At 42.2% G+C, this 20,628-nt stretch overlaps 1 protein-coding gene across 1 annotated transcript in view; it reads left to right on the top strand.

Moving 5' to 3' along the window:
- Positions 1–20,628, top strand: part of dlg2 (discs, large homolog 2 (Drosophila)) — a 916,179-nt gene that overhangs the window by 48,214 nt on the left and 847,337 nt on the right.

Below are 20,628 nucleotides of genomic sequence, written 5' to 3'. Positions count from 1 at the left end.
AGTCCTCACAGAAAGCAGGGTGTCAGGAACTGTACTTGAGGTAGCTGTGGGAGTCAGTGGGCTTGTAATGAATATTGGTGGACAGTCTGTCACCAGAAATGGAGACAGAGGTTAAGGAAAAAAAGGGAAGTGTCGGAGACGGACCATGTGAAGAGGGGTGGAAATTGAAATTCATGCTACTTTAGCTGAAGTTATCCTTTGTTTTCTCATCAGCCACAATTTACCAGCTCAAACCTATTTTGAATTGGACATTTGTGATGTCACTCTTACTGCTCCAGTCAAAATTAAATTTTAACTATTGCAAACTGTTCTTGTTACCTATGCAAGAGAATAACCTACCAATGATCAAATGTTCTGAATGTGGGTCTGCTGCAAATACCTTTTCAGCTACAGTTGAAGCATCATTCCCTCAAGTTTTATCAGTGTCTTAATTTTTATTGGAGCCAACTCACATTGACCCATATCTACTTGTAGTATAACATAACCTTAGATAGCAATAATAGACAACCCCTCTGTGGTCTGGATTGGATAATCATGTTTTTCACATGTATTTATTTTAATCTTCAAAGGAAGATGAGGTTTCCTAAAGCTGTTATTAAATAAACAATGTTTTTCCCTTAAATATCAAAAGATGTCCCATCTCATGTGACACATGATAAATATTTAAACCATTTATTTAATTAGTTCGATATCGGTTCAATCTCCCTGAGACAGCTCTGTGCCCTGACTCTCCCCCCTCCCCCCCCCCCCCACCCCCCGCACCCCCCCCCCCCCCCCCGCCCGAACAGGTAGCACTGAGCACTGAGCGCTATGGCTCACTTTTATGCTGGGTGGGCCTTAATTGGCCCGCCCGTGTAAAATGGTGGCGCGAAACTGATCGCAGGCGGTGATTGGCTCCACAACCGCCTCCACCTGCTCCTGCCGAGCCTGCCCGCCGCCTGAAAGATTCAGGCCCATGTGTCTGCTGCCCTTTTTCTTCTAGATGGTAGTGGTCGTGGGTTTGGAAGGTGTTGTCTAGGGAGCCTTGGTAAGTTACTGCAGAGCATCTTGTAGATGGTACACACTGCTGCTACTGTGCATTGGTGGTGGAGGGAGTGAATGTTTGTAGATCGGGTACCAATCAAGCAGGCTGCTTTTTCCTGGATGGTATCGATCTTCTTGCGTGTTGTTGGAGCTGCAATTATCCAGGCAAGTGGAGAATATTCCATAGCACTCCTGACTTGTGCCTTGTAGATAGTGGACAGGCTCTTAGGAGTCAGGAGGTGAGTTTCTCACTGCAGGATTCCTAGCCCCTGACCTTCTCTTGTAGCCACTATATGGCTAGTCCAGTTCAAGATGTTGATAGTGGGGGAATTCAGCGATGGTAATGACATTGAATGTCAAGGGGCAATGGTTATAATCTCTCTTCTTGGAGATGGCCATTGCCTGGCACTTGTGTGGCACAGGTGTTACTTACCACTTGTCAGCCCAAACATGGAAGCTGTCCAGAGGCAGAATTTTCACTTTGGTGGGTGGGCGTGCGCCTGGCCTACTCGAGCGTGAAATGATGCGTAATGGCGTCGGGCGAGCGTCCTGACATCAATGCACAGTTGTGCATGCCCGCTGACAATTAAAAATCCTCTTAAGGCCATTAAAGTATCGATTAACTTAATTTTCCGCTGCCTGTCCAACATTATGGTTGGCGGGCAAGCGAATAGGCCAAGCAACCTTTGCATTTTTTTGGAAACCTCATCCACGGGTGGGATGAGGTTTCCAACATCAAATAAAAATAAAATAACATTTTTAAAATTTCATTTATAACATGTCCCTACAGAGTCACATGAGGGGACATGATTTATAACATTTTAAAAATCTTTATTTCTAACTTTTAAAACACTTCATCTCCCCGAGGCAGCTCTGCGCTCACTTGCAAGCATGTGTGAAATGCCCTCCTGCCCTGGCCACCCCACCCCCCGCCAACACGCAGGCAACGCTGAGCACTGCAGCTTGCATTTCACACTGGGCGGGCCTTAATTGGCCCACCAGCGTTAAATCATGGTCCAGCTCTGGTCGTGGACGGTGGTCAGCTTCCCACCTGCCCCCGCTGAGCCTGCCTGACAAGGGCAAGATTCTGCCCCAGGTCTTGCTGTGTTTATGTACTAGCTCTGACTTTTGAACTTCTTTATTGCCAGGGTTTTTGACTACCATGGATAGTTCTACTGGATAGCCTTCACCTGTGTTCCCTGAATAGTTACTGGGATCTGGTGTCCCAAATTGTGTGAGGGAAATATAGATGCAGTTTGGCCTCTGCTATGAGAAAATTAGGAAGGACATGGGAGTTTTGTTACCAATTCAACTTCAGTTTTATTCACATTGTGTACTTTGGAACTTGCCTGGGCTATTTGGAAGTTAGGTAGCTATGCCCAATAAATAAACAGAGAACATCTTTTTAAGTAACAGTTCCTGTAAATCCGTACTGAAATAGATACAGTCACACAACTGAAAGGTGCTGACCAAAAGAAATTAGTGGACATGAAGGTCATATACAGAAATTTCTGTAGGAAGTCCTGGTTCTTCTAGTCTAGACAAGCTATTACTTACATGTAATCTTAGTTGGAATGTTGAAAGTAGATGTGAATATCTTCCCAGAATAATGGAAATGTAATCAGAAATGTCCATGTAGCAGCACAAAATGGACTATTCATCAACAAGTGCAACACTCTGTATGCCTGCTCTGGAAGCAGTGAAGTTAAATAGTTTCTCAGTCTCTGGGTTGGTTCTTTGCCTTTCCTAACATTTAGCCCAAGTTTTCCTGAGTTTGAAGAGATTTTAGATTCTGCGTATAGGTGAGTGGCAAATCTTTAAAGTCATGCCTAAAATCCTGTGCAGGTGGGGTCTGATATTTTACTGGGACTCCCAACATGTAACCAACATCTTTATTCCAAAACAGCAGGCAGAAACAAATCAATTGTTTAGAAGGTACAGTAAAACATTATAGTGAGATCAGGGGTGGTATCCTGTTGAGGTGTCGGGGGATCTCACCTGCTGGCTGGAAAGCCGGTGAGAGACCAGCGCTGCCTCTTTTCAGGGCGGCCCACCGAACCACGTGCCAAACGGGCAGTGGCGAAGCCAGTGGCGGGCTGTCCTCTGGAATCAAGACCCCGGGGGCAGAAGTCTTGCCTACCAAGAGATATAAGAGGTCAGCAGCTTTTGAGCTCAACAGCGCCATGGAGGAAGTTGTGGCTGCTGCCAGAAGGACAGGCATTGGAGTCCCAGGATCATGGAGTGACCCAGACCACAGTTAAATAATGTTGGGGTGGAGGGGAGAGTTTGCGGTGTGGGGTTTATGGGGAGAGGGATGTAGGGTTTTGGCATCAAGGGTAGAGGGGTGGCCCTCAGCAGGCCCCCCACTCCTGAATTCGAGTCTCTGAATCAGGCACTAAGTAGCTTTGATCGAGGGAGCCCCTCACCAACACCCCCCCACCCCCCCCACCTCCCCCCGAACCAGGAGGTGACAAGCTAGCTGCACGGTTTTAGCTGCCGTGCACACTGCATGGTGACAGGCCCATCTGCAGCTGGGTTAATACCAGCAGTGACAGAATAAAGCCCTAACGTTGTCATTAATTGGCCACTTAAGGGCGTCACTTGGGGGTGGGGTGAGAAGTACAACCATCATCCTTCCCACCCAGAACTTAATTCTGGTGGAGGCAGGCAAGCAGCGGGTTCAGGTACGCCACTGTCCTCCCTAATTACATGCCCTTTCCACCTTAAAGCTCGCTACCAGAGAGAGCAGAAGATTCCACCCCAGCAGTCAGTGTTTTATGACACTTTTTCTCTCCCGTATCTACTCTGGACTGTTTTCTGTTCCCTGTTTTTTTTGGATTCAAGAGAAAGAAGTATGATTTAGAAAGAAGTATGATTTGGAAAGAGTGGTTTCCTTCATTTTCTTTTCTTTAAGGCTTCTGCTTTGGCCTTTCAAGGATTTTCAGTTATTTGCTGCTCCTTATTTGGGGCAAAGGATGAGAGGAGCTAGCCTTGAATTTCCCAGGGATAGGGAAGGGATTTTACGGACCCTCATTTTTGGACGTTGTTTCACTTGTTTCTTTAATGATCACAAATATATCCTAAGAGACCCTCTGTACTGCTATTGTTAACTTAGTGTTTATAAAAAGAAGAGTAATTGAGTTGTGACAAACCTATTCGATGCAGTGAGATTCAATACCTTTATTTCTTCCTTCAGTGTATAAAGCAATTTCCAAGTGGTGTGGAATTAACAAATTGACAACAAATGTAGACATGCATTTTCATGTTATACTACTTCTCGGTGCGCAAGCATGCCCTCATATATACTACTCTCCCCTAAACAAACTTAAATTTACTTAAATCTTCTTGGTTTGCTTCTTGTACTGTTACGATTCTATTAGAGACTATTAATGTTTAAGGAAGAAACCCAAACACCCAGCAGTTAATCGACAGAACTACACTACAAGATTTCATTAAGGAGGCACATGATTTTTTGTGGCCCGTTGACTTTTATGGTTGGCAGACGGGCCAGTCGGCCAGATGGCCTTTACGTTTTTGTTCAAACCTCGATCTGGGGCAGAATGAAATCTCCATAAGTAAAGTAAGGAGAGATATCTGGGGGCTGTTTTTAAATGAATTATGCTTTCAGGTGCATGGACATATTTGGCAGCATTTTTATTGCGTCGTTTATTCTATGCAGATCTGGAGCTCCCTGAGGCAGCTGTCTGCCTGCAGGGAGCTCAGTGGAGATGCTCACCAGCACCTGTGATGACGTCGACCCCCCCCCCCCCCCCACTAGCAGTGCAGAGCCTTCCTCAGCACCCGTTTCACACTGGCTGGCTATTATTTGGTGTGAAATCATGGTCAGGGGCCTGTTTCCCATCCGCTCCTGGACCCGTCGATCATGAGCTCCTGATGAACAAAAAATTCAGTCCCATGTTTTTAGACAAAATCAAACCTTATTGTATATCGAAAAGAATTAAACAAAGTAAGCAATGTTAACTTAACTTAATAGTTTATCATCATGTATATTATGACCTCGGTTTTACTTTTTATTCCCCCCCAAGAATTCCCTTATATGTTACAAAAATCTTGAGGATGCATTAACTTCTATAGAGACCAACCCAAAGGTATGCCACAGTCCTCCAAAATTCCCTTTTGTTCTCCTCAGTGTTGTAGCTATCCTCTGAGGTAAGATTCTATGGGGATCCCTCCATTAGCTTTTAGGCTAAATGAACCTCCACGTTTTTTTTTACAGACCTCACTACTGTGATGCTTCAGATCCTTGTTTGGTTCACTGACAGATATCTAATTCCCTTCCCAAAGCTTCTCAAGCTAACCCTGCGACTGTTTTACATAAAAACATGGAAAATAGGAGCGGGAGTAGGTCATTTGACCTTTCGAGTCTGCTCTGCCTTTTAATACCACCTTCTCAAGGTCAATTAGGGATGGGCAACTAATGCTGGCCTAGCCAGCAACACCCATATCTTGCAAATGAATAAAAAATATATAAATGACTTATTTTACCTTCCATGCTACTCTTTGATTCTGTAACCCATATGAATAATTTATATTGCTAATGGAGTTTTACTACCCTTTCTCCAGACTCCCTGGGTCTCCAAAGAAACCCCATGTTTATAAAGCTGCTTCAGCTTCCTTTCATCTGGAAATTATATCTATAATTTATATATTTTATTGAAGTATCGGCAGACCATCTGACTCTGTTAAACTATGATAGACTCCTATTGTTTATTGCTTTTGCAACTCTACCCATGACTTTATACGATAAACATATGTTACCTTTAAGTGCAATAAACCCAGGCTTGTTTGAATTGCACTTACATCACAGTTATTACCAGTTTCTCAACCAGATGTCCACTTATCTTGCATTTAACACTTTAACCTCCAACCTAAAAGTTATATCCATGAAACTAAAAGTTTTTTCTAAAATAAATGAAATAGGAACCAGATTTTCACAACAATACCATCTGATCTTACATGATGCTTCCCCTTCAGTAATTTTCCTTCACGTCCAAACTGACCCAACTTCTCTTGTGTTATTTTATGTTCTCCTGTATTACATTGCTTTCTTTTCTGTCTGCTTTACTACCTTGTCTATATGGTAACTGTGCGCTTCGGCAGGTATTACCATTACACTGTCCTCAACCTTGCTGTTTTTCAAGCATCTACCAATAGGGACCTTCTTTTGGCAGACCTTTCAGGTCCAGCTACAATGCCTTGTTTAATACACTATTGTCCAGTCTCCCACAATGTTATGTAGCATGATTTCTATTTGATATACTAAGCTACTTCCCTTTCCCTCTCTACATTTTTGTTATCTTAAGTTCTAACATTTACTTCTATGTAGCTTTAAACCACAAATATGTTGCTTATAATTGGATATTTTGATCTATGTTAATGTGAGACTAACTACACAAATAATTAGATAAATAGAAAATACTGTCTTCTGCTAAAAATTTTGTTGCTGCTTCCTTTGTTCTGAAGGTAGTTGCTTAATCCATTTAAAAATACCTGTAGATCAGGGAAGAGCGAAAGTTTTTTGAAGAAAGGTTTTTTCCAAGTTAAGTGAAAATACGCATATGAAAAACTTGATTGACTGTGGCAGTATGAATTAAAAGACACTTCCATTGAAACATTTGAAAGTTGGAACAAAGGAAACCAATTACCTTACTAAAACCAAAAGTCTTCTCGTTGATGAGTGAGTTAACCATCAGGGAGTTTGATGTAGTATATAGCAAGAATGGAAAAGAAAAGTGCATTTCGGCCACCCTAACTAAGGTTTTGTGTGGAATAGAGGCAGGCTGATGATTAAGGAAAATGGAGCTGCTATGATTCTCAGTCATTGTCAGAACTTTAAGCACACGTGGAACATGATACTCTGCTGACTTAATATCTGTTTGAGACTAAGAAAGTGCAGCTGTTGATGGCAGAAAATTGTGGTTGAGCAAGCCACTTCATTGGACCAAGAGCAGATGGAGAATTCTCTTTTGGCTTTGACTTTCTGCATGAATGCTTTTTGAGCTATATAATTAAGGGGACACATTGTTCATTCATTTTTTTTTAATTCTGCAATTTGTTATGATCATTTCCTAAATATTCATTTTCTGGTCAGCTTACTTTCATTGTACACTTCCTCCATGCCAACTCCATGATGAAAAATAGGACATTAGTTCATCATTTGCCAAGGTGTTAAGATATTTCACAAATACATCTTGAGTTAGACTGCTGAAGACATTGGCTAAGGTTTTCTGCTTCTGTAAATGAGCTTGCATTCTTTGAAGTGAATGAATGGAAAATAATGGTTGGCAAGTACAGAAGTGGAAAATCCCAGACGTTGTTTACATTATCAATATCATAAGTTCTCTTTCTTAAGTGAAAAAGCCTGTATATTTACTTTGGTTGTAACATTTCCAGAATTTTTAAACAAATTTTCCAAAGAAAGGAAAAAGAATTACTTTTAAATACTGATTTTTTTAAAAATCAAAATATTCAAACAAGTTGAAAAAACATTTAGATGAAGGGTGGCTAATTATGCTAATAATCTGTGTATTGACGTTTTTCTCCCAAAACCTGTAAACAATAAACAATATATTTGCTTTATCTGAGGAATCAATAAACACATATGATCATTGTGTTAGGAAGCATTTGGTCCCAGGTGCTCAGTAAGTCTGTCAAGCCATCCCTTCTGGCTGCAAACATGGAGATAAAAATAGAGACAGAGAGATAGGATGGCAGTCAGTCAACGTTTAAACAGGAAACTGCAAGGACAAGTTTTGGCCAGGCTCAGAAGGAGAATGTTGGAGGTTAGTTCAGAGTTGTTTTATTTAGATCAAGCAAGATGATCTACTAATATGGGGGAAGCCATATTCATTATTCTTGCTTTATTGCAGGAAGAACAGTTGTATTGACTGATTAAGTGAACTCGATCATAACTTTTGCTTTGTATGCTTATTGTAAGACATAAAGCCGCTAAGTTTTTCATCTTCGGCCTCATCTTACGAGCTGTTTTCTCAAACTGCTTTCAAAATGATTAGAGAGGCACATAGTGCTTTGTGAAAATGCTATGAATGTTAAGTTCAGACCACAAGGTGGTATCCTTGTTATACCCTTGGGTTACCCTATTGTAAAAATAAGTATTGCACAGGTGGTCTGAGAGTCACCAGTGGGAGCAACTGGTATCATTGACCCCAAAAATGTATTTATTTTTATTATTTCATTGGATGTGGGCAACGCTGGCAAGGCCAGCATTTGTTGCCCATCCCTAATTGTCCCTGAACTGAATGACTTGCTAGCTCTTTTCAAAGGACAGTTAAGAGTCAACCACATTGGTGTGGGTCTGGAGTCACATCTAGGCCAGATCAGGTAAGGACGGCAGATTCCCTTCCGTAAAGGGCATTAGTGAACCAGATGAGTTTTTACAACAATTGAAAATTATTTCATGGTCACTTTTACCAAGACTAGTTTTTTAATTCCAGATTTATTAATTGAATTCAAATTCCACCAGCTCCCATGGTGGGATTTGAACCCATATCCCCAGAGGCCTGAGCTTCTGGATTACTAGTCCAATGACGTATAAACAATTATAAAAATATAAGCAGTTACATTGTTTTTAGGATTATGGATGTCCCAAATTATATAGCGAATTGCTATCTTATAGAAAATATCTATTCTTCACACCTGGGAAGTTTAAGTGATGTGAAAAATCTTTTTTCTAAAATAACTCTTCCAAAGTGCTTGCAATTATTTTAAAGGTCAGAACTATCCACTAATCTAAAAGGGTTCACATCCCCGCACGTCGAGCTTGTTGGTTCTTGCAGTTTTGCTCTTGCCTTTTTCTGGATTACATGATATAGAATGGAGTGACTTTAGGGGGCTATTTTGGGAAGTTCATAAATTATCACTGGTTTCTACTCCCATTGCCAAGGTAGATAGTGGCCAGGATTTTTCGGTCGACGTGCAGAGGCGGGCCTGACATGCCGTCACGTAAAATAACATGCAATGACGTCACAGGTGGTGGTCGGCTCTGCAACCGCTCCGGCCCACTCCCACTGAACCTGCCCAACATGGGAAAAATTCAGGCCAGTGTTATTTTAATCACCTAAATAAAAATGTGTATGGAACACTATCAGTAACAGGGTACATGTGCGGTTTTTCTGTGCTACAAGTATCTGGAGCTTTGATAATTCTGTTAACTAGAAAAATTGAGGCTGGAATTTTCCGGTTCCATTGGTGTCAGCATCATGGCAAGCAGGGGGGAGAATATGTCAAGAAGGCCAAAAGTCGGTTTCATGCCATCGTAAATCCACTTTGCAATCATCAGCTCTACCAGCCAATGGCCTGCTACCGGACATCGGGAACCTAATTTCAATACTTAAGCCTCTCATATAGGACCTGCTGACTGGAATCATCCTCCCCACACTGGATCATCTGGGCTGTTGGCGTGATTGCACGCTGACGTGTTTCACAACCGTACATGAGCGAGCTGCACTTCACTTGGGACTTCGAGGCTTGTTTGCCTACCTTGCTTCAGCAGCACTCACAGTCATCAGTGCCAGGCTTCACAGCACCATATCACTTTTAGGGGGGGCTTATAGGCAAGTCTCTACCTACTAGACCAGCTGTAATGTGGGGGTGGATATTCAATGGCTGCAGGGCTGGGGCTTCCTTGGGGAAGGGGGAGAAATGACTTCTGGTGAGAGAAAAAACTGCAGGGTGAGGGCTGTACTGGGGAATGGGGATGTTCCAGGGTGTGTGTGGGAGCACATGTTGATCAGTGCAAGTGGCCTCAAGATGGTGAGGGCTGAGGAGGCAGTCTCCAGAGGGGATGAAGTCAGATGGAGATGTGAGGGTTTGTGTGAGAGAATGGATGGTGAAGGCCCTTAAACTGGCACTGAATGAGATGCTAGTGAATGTGTGATGACTTTTTGAGTGTGTGTGTTTAGAGTGCTGAGATGGTTGCTTATCCAGGTGGCATGGATGAAATTATTCACCTGTTTTCTGCACTGGATGGCCAACCTCTTGTGTGCAGCATTGGCACTAACCACCTCTGCCACCGCCTCCCAAGCTGGTGTGGTGAGACTGGTGGCCAGAGTGGGGGTAGAAGACATCATGGCTGGCCTCCATGGCATCTGGACGGCATCCCAGGAATGTATCACTGAATTGGGTAGCTGCATTCTTCTTGGCTTTTGGGGCCATGTCTTCAACAGAACAGTTCTGGGCTGCATGTATTGAGAGGTATGCATGTGACTGCAGTTTAAATCTGGTGCCCTGTGTGTGGAAGTGGCGAGGTAACGGCGTAACAGGCAAATCGGAGACTGGCTGCCAGTGAGATGCTGTGTTTCTTGTGGCCACATAATTAATGAAGCTGGAATGAGATGATACAGAGCAAAAACCTGTCATTGCGGACTGCGGGTAAAACAAAATTTTTCCCACCCACAACCGCACTTAGTGCAAATCTGGGATGATTCCACCCTAAGTCTTTGACACCTTTGATCACCATATTTTTCTCCAACACCTCTCTGCCATTGGGTGGGAATGCACTTGCCTGGTTCCATTCTTATCTATCATAGATAATATATATAGTCATAGCCAGAGAATCACCTGTAATAGCTGCTCTTCCTGCTCTCACACAGTTACGTCTCCTGAGAACTTATCCTTAATCCGCAACCATTTCTCAACTATATGCTGTTTCTTGGTGGCATCATCATAACATAGCATAAATTTTCATACATACAATGATGGCACCCAGCACTACTTCACCTGCACCTTTTTTTACCACTCCACAGACTGCTTCTGCGACATTCAGTATGGGATGAGCAGAAACTTCCTTCAACTAAATACTGGGAAGATCAAAGCCATTGTCTTTGGTCCCCACTGCAAACTCTGTTCCTTAGCCACTGACTCCATCCTTCTCCCTGGTACATATCTGAAGCTGATCGAGACTGCTCGGAACCTTGGTGCCATGTTTGATCCCGAGATGAGATTCTGACTAAATATCTGCACCATCACTAATGTCACCTATTTCCACCTCTGTAAGATTGCCTGATTCTGCCCCTGCTTCAGTTCACCTGCTGCTAAAACCCTCATCCACGCCTCTGTTACCTCTAATTTAACTATTCCAACAAATTCCACCCATGTTCTACCCTCTGTAAACTTCAGCTCATCCAAAACTCTGCTGCTCGTGTTTTAATTCACACCAAGTCCCATTCACCCATCACCCCTGTGTTCGCTGACGTACTTATACTCCCAACTAAGCAACGCCTCGATTCTATAATTCTCATCCTTGTCTTTAAATCCCTCCATGGCCTTGCCTCCCCCTAGCTCTGCAGTCTCCTCCGGCCCCACAATCCTCTGAGATATCTGCATTCCTCTAATTCTGAATGTCTTGAGCATCCTCAACTTTAGTCACTCAACCTTTAGTGGCTGTGCTTTCATCTGCCAAGGCTGCAACTCCCTCCCTAAACCTCTGTCACTCTACCTCTCTTTTCTCCTTTAAGACATTTCTTAGATTACCAAGTTTTTATTTGCCCCAATATCTCCTTATGTGGCTTGGCATCCAATTTTACTCCTATGAGGTGCCAAGGGACTTTTTTTATCATGTTAAAGGCACTAAGGGTTGGTAGGCTGTGACAAGTGGAGTGCTGAGTTGGCAGGCTGTGTTTAGTGATTAATGAAGTGCCAAAGGGATCACTGCTGGGGCCTTAACTATTTACAATCTATACCAGTGACAAGGTTGAAAGGACTGAATGTATGGTAGCTAAATTTGCTGATGACAGCAAGATAAGTAGGAAAGTAAGTTGTCAAGAGGAGGTAGAGAGTCTGCAAAGGGGTATAGATAGGTTAAATGAGTGGGCAAAATTTGGCAGATAGAGTATGATGTGGGAAATTGTGAACTTGTCCACTTTAGCAGGAAGAACAGTAAAGCATATACTACAAAATTGAGAGTGATTGCAGAACTCAGTGGTACAGAAGGATTTGGGTACATGAACCACAAAATGTTAGTTTGCAGGTATAGCAAGTGATTAGGAAGGGAAATAGAATGTTGGCATTTATTGCAAAAGGAATGGAATATTAGAAGTAGGCAAATTTTACTGTACAGCGCCTTGGTGAGACCACATCTGGAGTATTATGTACAGTTTTGGTCTTCTAATTTGAAAAAGGATATAATTGAGTAAGAGGTAGTTCAGAGAAGATTCAGCTGACTCATTCCTGGGATGAAAGACATCTTATGAAGAAAAGTTGAACAAGCTGAGCCTTTACCCATTGAAGTTTAAAACAATGAAAGGTAATCTTGTGGAAACATATAAGATACTGAGGGTACTTGATAGGGTGGATACCAGGAACATGATTTTTCTTGTGGAGGAGACTAGAACTAGGGGACACAATTTAAAAATAAGAAGCCTCCCTTTTAAGAGGGATTTTAGTCTGTGCAATTCTCTTCCTCAGAAAATAGTGGTGGCTAGGTCATTGGATTTATTTAAAGCTAAGTTAAATTTTTGATAGACAAGGGAGTCAGGGTTATGGGGGCACAGACAGGAAAGTGGAATTGAGACCACAATCAGATCAGCCATGATCTTATTGAATAGTGGAACTAGTTTGAAGGGGTGAATGGCCTAGTCCAGCTCCTGAGCCCTATATTCCTATGTTCCGATTTAAATACTAGTTGTTTTGGCCATATGTTTCTCGACATTATGTAGGCAATTTTGTTTGATCTGCTTAAAATCACTCAACATATTATCTGCTTTTCTGGTTGTAAAGTATGGATCATTATTACCAAGGTTTAGCACCTCAATCATGTGTCAATTAAAAAATATCTCTCGTGAGAATTAGTCTGAATGGTCTATTGGCAATTTTGCCTTTCATTTAAAGGCTCAGTTAGCAGTTGCTTAATAAAAAAAATCAAAGGAAAGATTTGCAATTATGTAGTGTCTTTCAAAACCTCATGTGACTCCAGACCCACAGCAATGTGGTAGACACTGAATTTCCCATTGTCGTATCAAACAGCTGTAGAAGGATTGAATAAGAATAAAAGAGGACAGTACACCCAGCATTTACCAAGTCACCAAAATGACAAAGGCACACCTCACTAACATCTGGGAACTTGTGTAAAAATTGGGAAAGTTGTCCCTCAGGTCAGCCAAGCAACAGCCTGACTTGGTCATGCTCGGAGAATCATACCTTACAGACAATGTCCCAGACTCTTCTATCACCATTCCTGGATCTGTCCTGCCAGTAGGACACCAACAAGTGGTGGCACAGTGGTGTCCAGTCAGGATGGAGTGACCCTGAGAGTCCTCAACATTGGTTCTAAACCCCATGAAGCCTCATGGCATCAGGTCAGGTCATGGACAAGGAAGCCCCTACTAATTACCACCTATTGCGCTATTGACCAAGTGTGGCATTCAGGACGCCTCGCAAAACTGAAATCAATAGGAATCCAGGGAAAAACTGTGTCCTGTTGGAGTCATACCTATCACAAAGTGAGTTGGTTATGGTTGTTGAAGGCCAATCATCTCACCCCCCCAGAACACCATTGCAGGAATTCCTCAGGGCAGTGTTATGGGCCCATGCATCTTCAACCACTTCTTCAATGACTTGCCCTCCAACATAAGGTCAGAAATGGGATTGTTTGCTGATTGCACAGTGTTCAGTGCCATTTGCAACTCTTTGGCTACTGAAGCAGTCTGTGTCTGCATGCAGTAAGACCTGGACAACATTTGGGCTTGTGCTGAAAAATGGCAAGTAACATTTGCGCCACACAAGTATCAGGCAATCACGGTCTCCGACAACTCAGAATCAAACCAGATCCCCTTGACATGTAATGACATAACCCTCGCTGAATCCACCGCCATCAACCGCCATGGATTATGATTGACTAAATACTTAACTGGACAAGTCATATAATTAATGTGGCTACGAGAGCAAGTCAGAGGCTGGGAATTTCGCATTGCGTAATCCACCTCTTGACTACCCAAACCCTGTCCACCATCTACAAAGCATAATTGAGCATTGTAATGGAATAATCTCCACTTGCCTGGCTGAGTTCAGCTCCAATAGTGCTCAAGAAGCTCGACGGAATCCAGGACAAAGCAGCCCAGCCGGTCAGCACCCTATCCACCACCTTAAACATTCACTCCCTCCACCACTGGCATACAATGGCAGCAGTGTGTACCGTCTACAAAATGCACTGAAGCAACTTGCTAGGGCTCCTTCCACAGCACCTTCCTAACCTACGATTTCTACCACCTAGAAGTACAAGGGCTGCAGATGCATGGGAACACCACTACCTGCAAATTCCTCTCCAAGCCCCACACCATACTGCCTTGGATCATATTGCTGTTCCCTCACTGTTACTGGGTCACAAACCTGAAACTACTTAGCTCTGTAGATGAACTTGCAACACATGGACTGCATGGTTGAAGAAGATGGTTCACCACCCCACCCTATTCTTAGAGATGTCAAGAAACGGTTTAAGGCACTGGATACTGCAAAGGCTATGGGCACTGACAATATTCCAGCAATAGTACTGAAGACGTGCTTCAGAACTGGCTGAGCCCCTAGCCAAGCTGTTCTAGTACAGCTAGAACACTGGCACCTAATTGGCTACGTGGAAAATTGCCGAGGTATGTCCTGTGCACAAAAAGCAGGACAAATCCAACCCGGCCAATTACCGCCCCATCAGTTTACTCTCGATCTTCAGTAAAGTAATGGAAGGGGTCATCAACAGTGCTATCAAGCAGCTCTTGCTTATCAATAACCTGCTCACTGGCGTCCAGTTTGGGTTCCGCCAGGGCCACTCATCTCCTGACCTCATTACAGCCTTGGTTCAAACATGGACAAAAGAGCTGAACACCCAAGGTGAAGTGAGAGTGACTGCCTTTGACATCAAGGCAGCATTTGACAGAGTGAGGCATCAAGGAGCCCTAGCAAAACTGGAGTCAATGGGAATCAAGGGAAAAGCTCTTCACTGGTTGGAGTCATAACTAGTACAAGGGAAGATGGGTGTGGTTGTTGGAGGAGATCAGTCATCTCAGTTCCAGGACATCACTGCAGGAGTTCCTCAGGGTAATGTCCTTGGCCCAACCGTCTTTAGCTGCTTCATCAATGACCTTCTTTCCAGCAGAAGGTCAGAAGTGGGGATGTTTGCTGATGATTGCACAATGTTCAGCATCATTCACGAGTCCTCAGATACTGAAGCAGTCTATGTCCAAATGCAGAAAGACCTGGACAATATCGAGGCTTGGGCTCACAAGTGGCAAGTAACATTCACACCACACAAATGTCAGGCAATGACCATCTCAAACAAGAGAGAATCCAACAATCGCCCTTTGATGTTCAATGGTAGTATCATCACTGAATCCCCCACTATCAACATCCTGGGGGTTACCATTGACCAGAAACTAAACTGGACTAACCATATAAATACTGTGGCTCCAAGAGCAGGTCAGAGGCTAAGAATAGTGCGACGTTTAATCCACTCCTGACTCAAAGCCTGTCCACCATCTGCAAAGCACAAGTCAGGAATTTGATGGAATACTCCACATTTGCCCGCATGAGTGCAGCTCCCACAACACTCAAGAAGCTTGACACCATCCAGGACAAAGCAGCCCGCTTGTTTGGCACTGCATCAACAAACATTCACTCCCTCCACCACCGATGCACAGTAGCAGCAGTGTGTACCATCTACAAGATACACAGCAGGAATTCACCAAGGCTCCTTTGACAGCACCATCCAAACCCACAGCCACAACCATCTAGAAGGACAAGAGAAGCAGATAGATGGGAACACCACCACCTAGAAGTTTCCCTCCAAGTCACTCACCATCCTGACTTGGAAATATATCGCCATTCCTTCATTGTTGCTGGGTCAAAATCCTGGAACTCTCTTCCTAACAGCACTATGGGTGTACCTACAGTACACAGACTGCAGCGGTTCAAGAAGGCAGCTCACCACCACCTTCTCTAGGGCAACAAGGGGTGGGCAATAAATGTTGGCCCAGCCAGTGAAGCCCACATTCCATGAATGAATTTTAAAAATGGGCAATAAATGTTGACTTTGCCAGTGATACTCATACACCAGGAACTAATAGAAAAATTGCCAGGGCTGGAGAACCAATAAATGCCATTTCCTGATTGGTCAGAATTCATCGACCAAGGAGTAGCCTTTTGTAGTCCTTCAAGCCCAAATACTTGTTTGTAGATACTTTAGGCAGCTTTCTGCAAGTACAATGCAGGGAGCCAAAAGGAATTTCTTATTCAAAAAAGCATTTTGGACCAAATTTGGTTCAGAACCATATTTGTACTTTCACAGGTTTATAAATGTAGCATGCAACCCTAAAGAAAATAAGGGTCACCAAGTGTTAAGCATTTAATGTGGAATTGTAGCTAGTTTTTATTACCATGTTACATCCAAAGGTAACACTAGTTATCACAGAAGCATTTAGTAAACAGTATTTACAGAGACAAAACAGCAATCAAGGTATTTATTTTCTGTTATTTTCTTTTATTAGGGCTATTGCAGGTTTGATGATGATGGTATTATACCTTTTCATTCCATTTTGAAATGAAAAATATATGCCTCTAAAAGTTATTTAAGTTTCCTTGCAAAAACTCTGTAGAATTAATGACAGCATTCAAATACTGTTTCAGACTTTTTGCCATTTTAGTTATATTATGAGCACTGTGTAGTGCAATTCTGCTTTAAAATAGACTGTGTTAATCAAATGCGGAAGCTGGTAGAAAATCAGTTTAAAATGGTTTTGTAGCTAAATCCTGTTTTGAAATTGCAATTAAACTCTGCATCACTTCATTGTTTTTTATACAAAAGAACACTTCTAGGCTGATGTATTCTAATCTCATATTTTGTGCATTTGTTTTTGTTTGGTGTAAAAATAACATTCAAGTTTCATGAATAATTTAACAGTTCGGGTTAACATACTTCTTTTAATAAAAACTGGTATTGTAGCGTCCACTTTTGTAACTGGCTGAACAGTGCATTGATTGCTTATGCCTAGAGCAAGGATGCTGTCAAGTTGCTCTGTGTTGAGTCATCTATCCATGAAGAGCTACCAGGCAGCAGATAATGCTCTGTAGCTGCTGCCTTTGTCCCACAATGTAACAGCAGCAAAGGTAGTGAAGAGTAGTTAAGAGGACCCTGTTTCTTGCATGCAAGATTTTTTCTAACCAGCTTGAAAGCTGAATGTAACAGAATGGCAACTTACCTAAATAAGCATCACAGCTGCTGCAGAGGCCCAGATAGCTTAAAAGCTACAAGAACTGTGTCAATGGTTGTGAGTGAACCGCACTGCTCCTGTGGCTGGTGGCATGAACCACAAGAATATTACTACAGTACCGAGACTCTGCCAACTTCAGAAATCATCACAGCTCGAAATCGAGCCAAGTTTATTACACTGTGTGATAGTGCCCTGAAAAGCCCCAGCAAAAGCCTGTCGAAGATGAGGAGTGTTAACTGTGATTGGTGGTCTGAATGTACTTGCCCATCTCACGGCAGCTGGTATGAGCAGGTACAGACAAGCATTGTGACTAGTTTTGTTTTTTGTTGTTACTTTAATAATCTGGAATATATGGCACAGTAACTACCTTTCAATAAAACTCAACAGAATGGATCGTTCTGTGTTTTTATTAAAGTAAATAATATAATTTAACCCCTATTGAATGGAACTCTTGCTGAAACTATATTCTGTTAAACAGTAGAAGACCAAAATATTTTGGAACCTATTCGAATTTTGATTCCATATAACCAATACAAACTGGAAAATTCTGGAAGTTATGTAAAATTTGATTTCTAAGTTTCAGCAAACATCTACATATCTTAATGTTAAAGTAATTCTTCTTTTCTTGAATTAGGGAATCTCATTGTTATGCTTAAATATATTTGTATTTGTTACATTTTTTTTAAAAGTTGCTGTTGCTATGTCTGCTTAAATTATGTTGTATTTTCCCAAGAACTTTACTGCTTAAATGTGTTATTTCTTTTCAAGTAAAGATTGAATAAGGGTCATTAGTACAGATCAGCTTGAGAGCTCTTGTTTTTAAGCCTACCTATATTCCTCAACAGTCATGGAAGCATTTGGTTGATGTTAAATCATCTTAATGTGTATGTTAAACATGATCGCATTCAACCAAAGTCACCAAAAAATTGCTGAAATCTTACTGTTTTTCCACTGAAGTTCCTAAGCTTTGGAGGAATTGGAGGTGAAATTGGTCTTCAGTGAAAACATGGAAAGGTGACAGCGAAACAGCAGCCTGTTTTAGACTGTGCCCAATATTAATTTCTATTGACTTCAAAATGGTTTGTTATCACTTGTTTCACACTTCCATTAAAGACCATTAAAAACTAATTTCACCTCCACTATGCTTGGTTATACACAATGTCAGCTTATGCTGTTTTGTCAAAATGTATGTACTTTTATTTTCCTGTCTTGAACAAGATGATCAGTTACTGTATTATGACCAGCATAGCTTTCATATAAATGCTCTAGTTTTTGGTTCCTTATTGCTTTTATCTTTCCTTGGGGGTGGGGGGCAGCGGTGGGCGTTGGCATACTTATTATACGTTCTGCTAGCTCCTGTCAGATCACACCACTTTTTGGTTTCACAGCCTGGCAGATTTGACACTATATGAGGGAAAGAAACAGATTTAACAGGTGAAGGCTGCAGGGTATTCTTCAACTCTGTTTTAGCCACTTTTGATGGAGCCTTAATTGCTAATACTATGCAAGCCTACAATCATGAAGTCTCCACAATTTTATTAAGTCTTTGGGGTGAAAATCACCTTGGCTGGTAGTGCCAAATGGACAAGAGTGAATTGGCAGCCCATTTTACATTGCTTGATTTTCTTTTGCATTGAAGTCTGTGTTAAAATAGGCTATTGATATATTACCCACATTTTCTAGGGCCCAAGGCTCATTTTGCCCCCTTTCTGGTGGCCTAACATATATTTTGCATTTAAAACTACTGAATGGTGGGAATTTTCCCATGCGAGAGGAGGCAGTTTTCCATGCAAATAACATTGGGTCAGGATCCCAATAACATCCTATCCTCTTCTGAGTTTCAGCAGTGCAGAATTGAAGGTGAATGGGAAACCCCTTTGATCTGTCGGGTAAACTGCTAAGGTAATTAAAAAAGCCAATTAGGAAGTGGAATACACTTCACCTATCTTGCACTTCACTAATCTACAACTGCAATTTCCTGCTACCATTCTTCAGCATAGCATTGGAGGAGTTTATGGACTTCATAATACTTTTGTAACCAATACCTCTATTTATGTTATCCTGAACCAATGTAAAGCTTTGAGCAGATCAAAACTAGTGTATTGCATCCATTTCTAACCACTACTCTTTAGGAAGGATGGGAGTGTCCTTCTCTCAGGGTGCAGAGGAGATTTGCCAGAATGGTTCCAGTGCTTGCGCACAAAAATCAAGGCTGTCCAGTACTGAGGGAGCATCACACTGTCAGAGGTGCTGTCTTTCAAATTAAAAAAAGGTTAAACCGAGATCCCACTGTTTGCTGGGGTGGATGTAAAACATCCTATAGCACAGTTTTGAAGAAGAGCAGGGGAGTTATCCCTGTTGTGGCACTGTTTTGAAGAGGATGGGAGTTATCGTTGTTTTCCTGGCTAATATTTATCCCCCAAATCAACATCACAAAAAAAAATTACCTGGTCATCGTCACATTGCTGTTTGTGGGAGTTTGCTGAGAGCAAATTAGCTGCCATGTTTCCTGCATTACAACAGTGACTATACTTCAAAAAGTACTCCATTGGTTGTAAAGAGCTTTGAAACAACTGGTGTTGTGAAAAGCATCTTATAAATGCAAGTATTTTTTTATGTGAGGGATTTTAGCTACAAGGTTAGGTTGGAGAAAGTGGGATTCTTCTCCTTAGAACAAAGAAGATTGAGGGGAGATTTGTTGGAGGTGTACATGATTATGACAGGTTAGATAATGTAAACAAGGAAAAATGTTCCCACTAGTTGATGATACCAGGACGAAGGGACTCAGGTTTAAGGATTTGGGCAAGAGTTGCAGGGGGAGTGTAAAGAAGAACTTTTCTATGCAGCAAGTAGTGATGACCTGGAACACTCTGCCCAAGAGAATGGTGGAAGCAGAGTTGATGAATGATTTCAACAGAAAATTAGATGGGCATTTGAAGGAAATAAACCTGCCGGGTTACTGGAACAGAGAGGGGAAATGGAACTGACTGGTTTGCTCTATGGACAATTGCATAGATTTGATAGACATCTTCTGTGCTGAAAATGATTTTATGATTCTATGCTGTTCCAACTTGCACCTCTGATGAGGGACAATAGCCAAGACTGCACCACTGCCAACCAACCATACCAGCATAGCAGGAGCAACACGCAGCAGCATCAGACCAGCTGGCTTCTCTTCATCCACATGCAACGGGAATGGACACAGAGATCCAACTGGAAGGGGGCAAGGCAAGGCATGGGTGCAAGAGGGCAAAAGGATGAGGGAGAGTGTGATTGTTGGCTTCTTAGATGGGGATGTGAGGTACTTGGACAGAGAGGAATGACTGAGCAAATGTGAAATTGTTCATTTTGGCAGGAAGAATAAAAAAGCTTT

The sequence above is a fragment of the Carcharodon carcharias genome, chromosome 11, assembly GCF_017639515.1.
Source record: "Carcharodon carcharias isolate sCarCar2 chromosome 11, sCarCar2.pri, whole genome shotgun sequence".
In the NCBI taxonomy this organism is placed as follows: domain Eukaryota; kingdom Metazoa; phylum Chordata; class Chondrichthyes; order Lamniformes; family Lamnidae; genus Carcharodon; species Carcharodon carcharias.
Note: the sequence above shows the minus strand (reverse complement) of the source record. Positions and strands in the feature narration are given on the sequence as shown.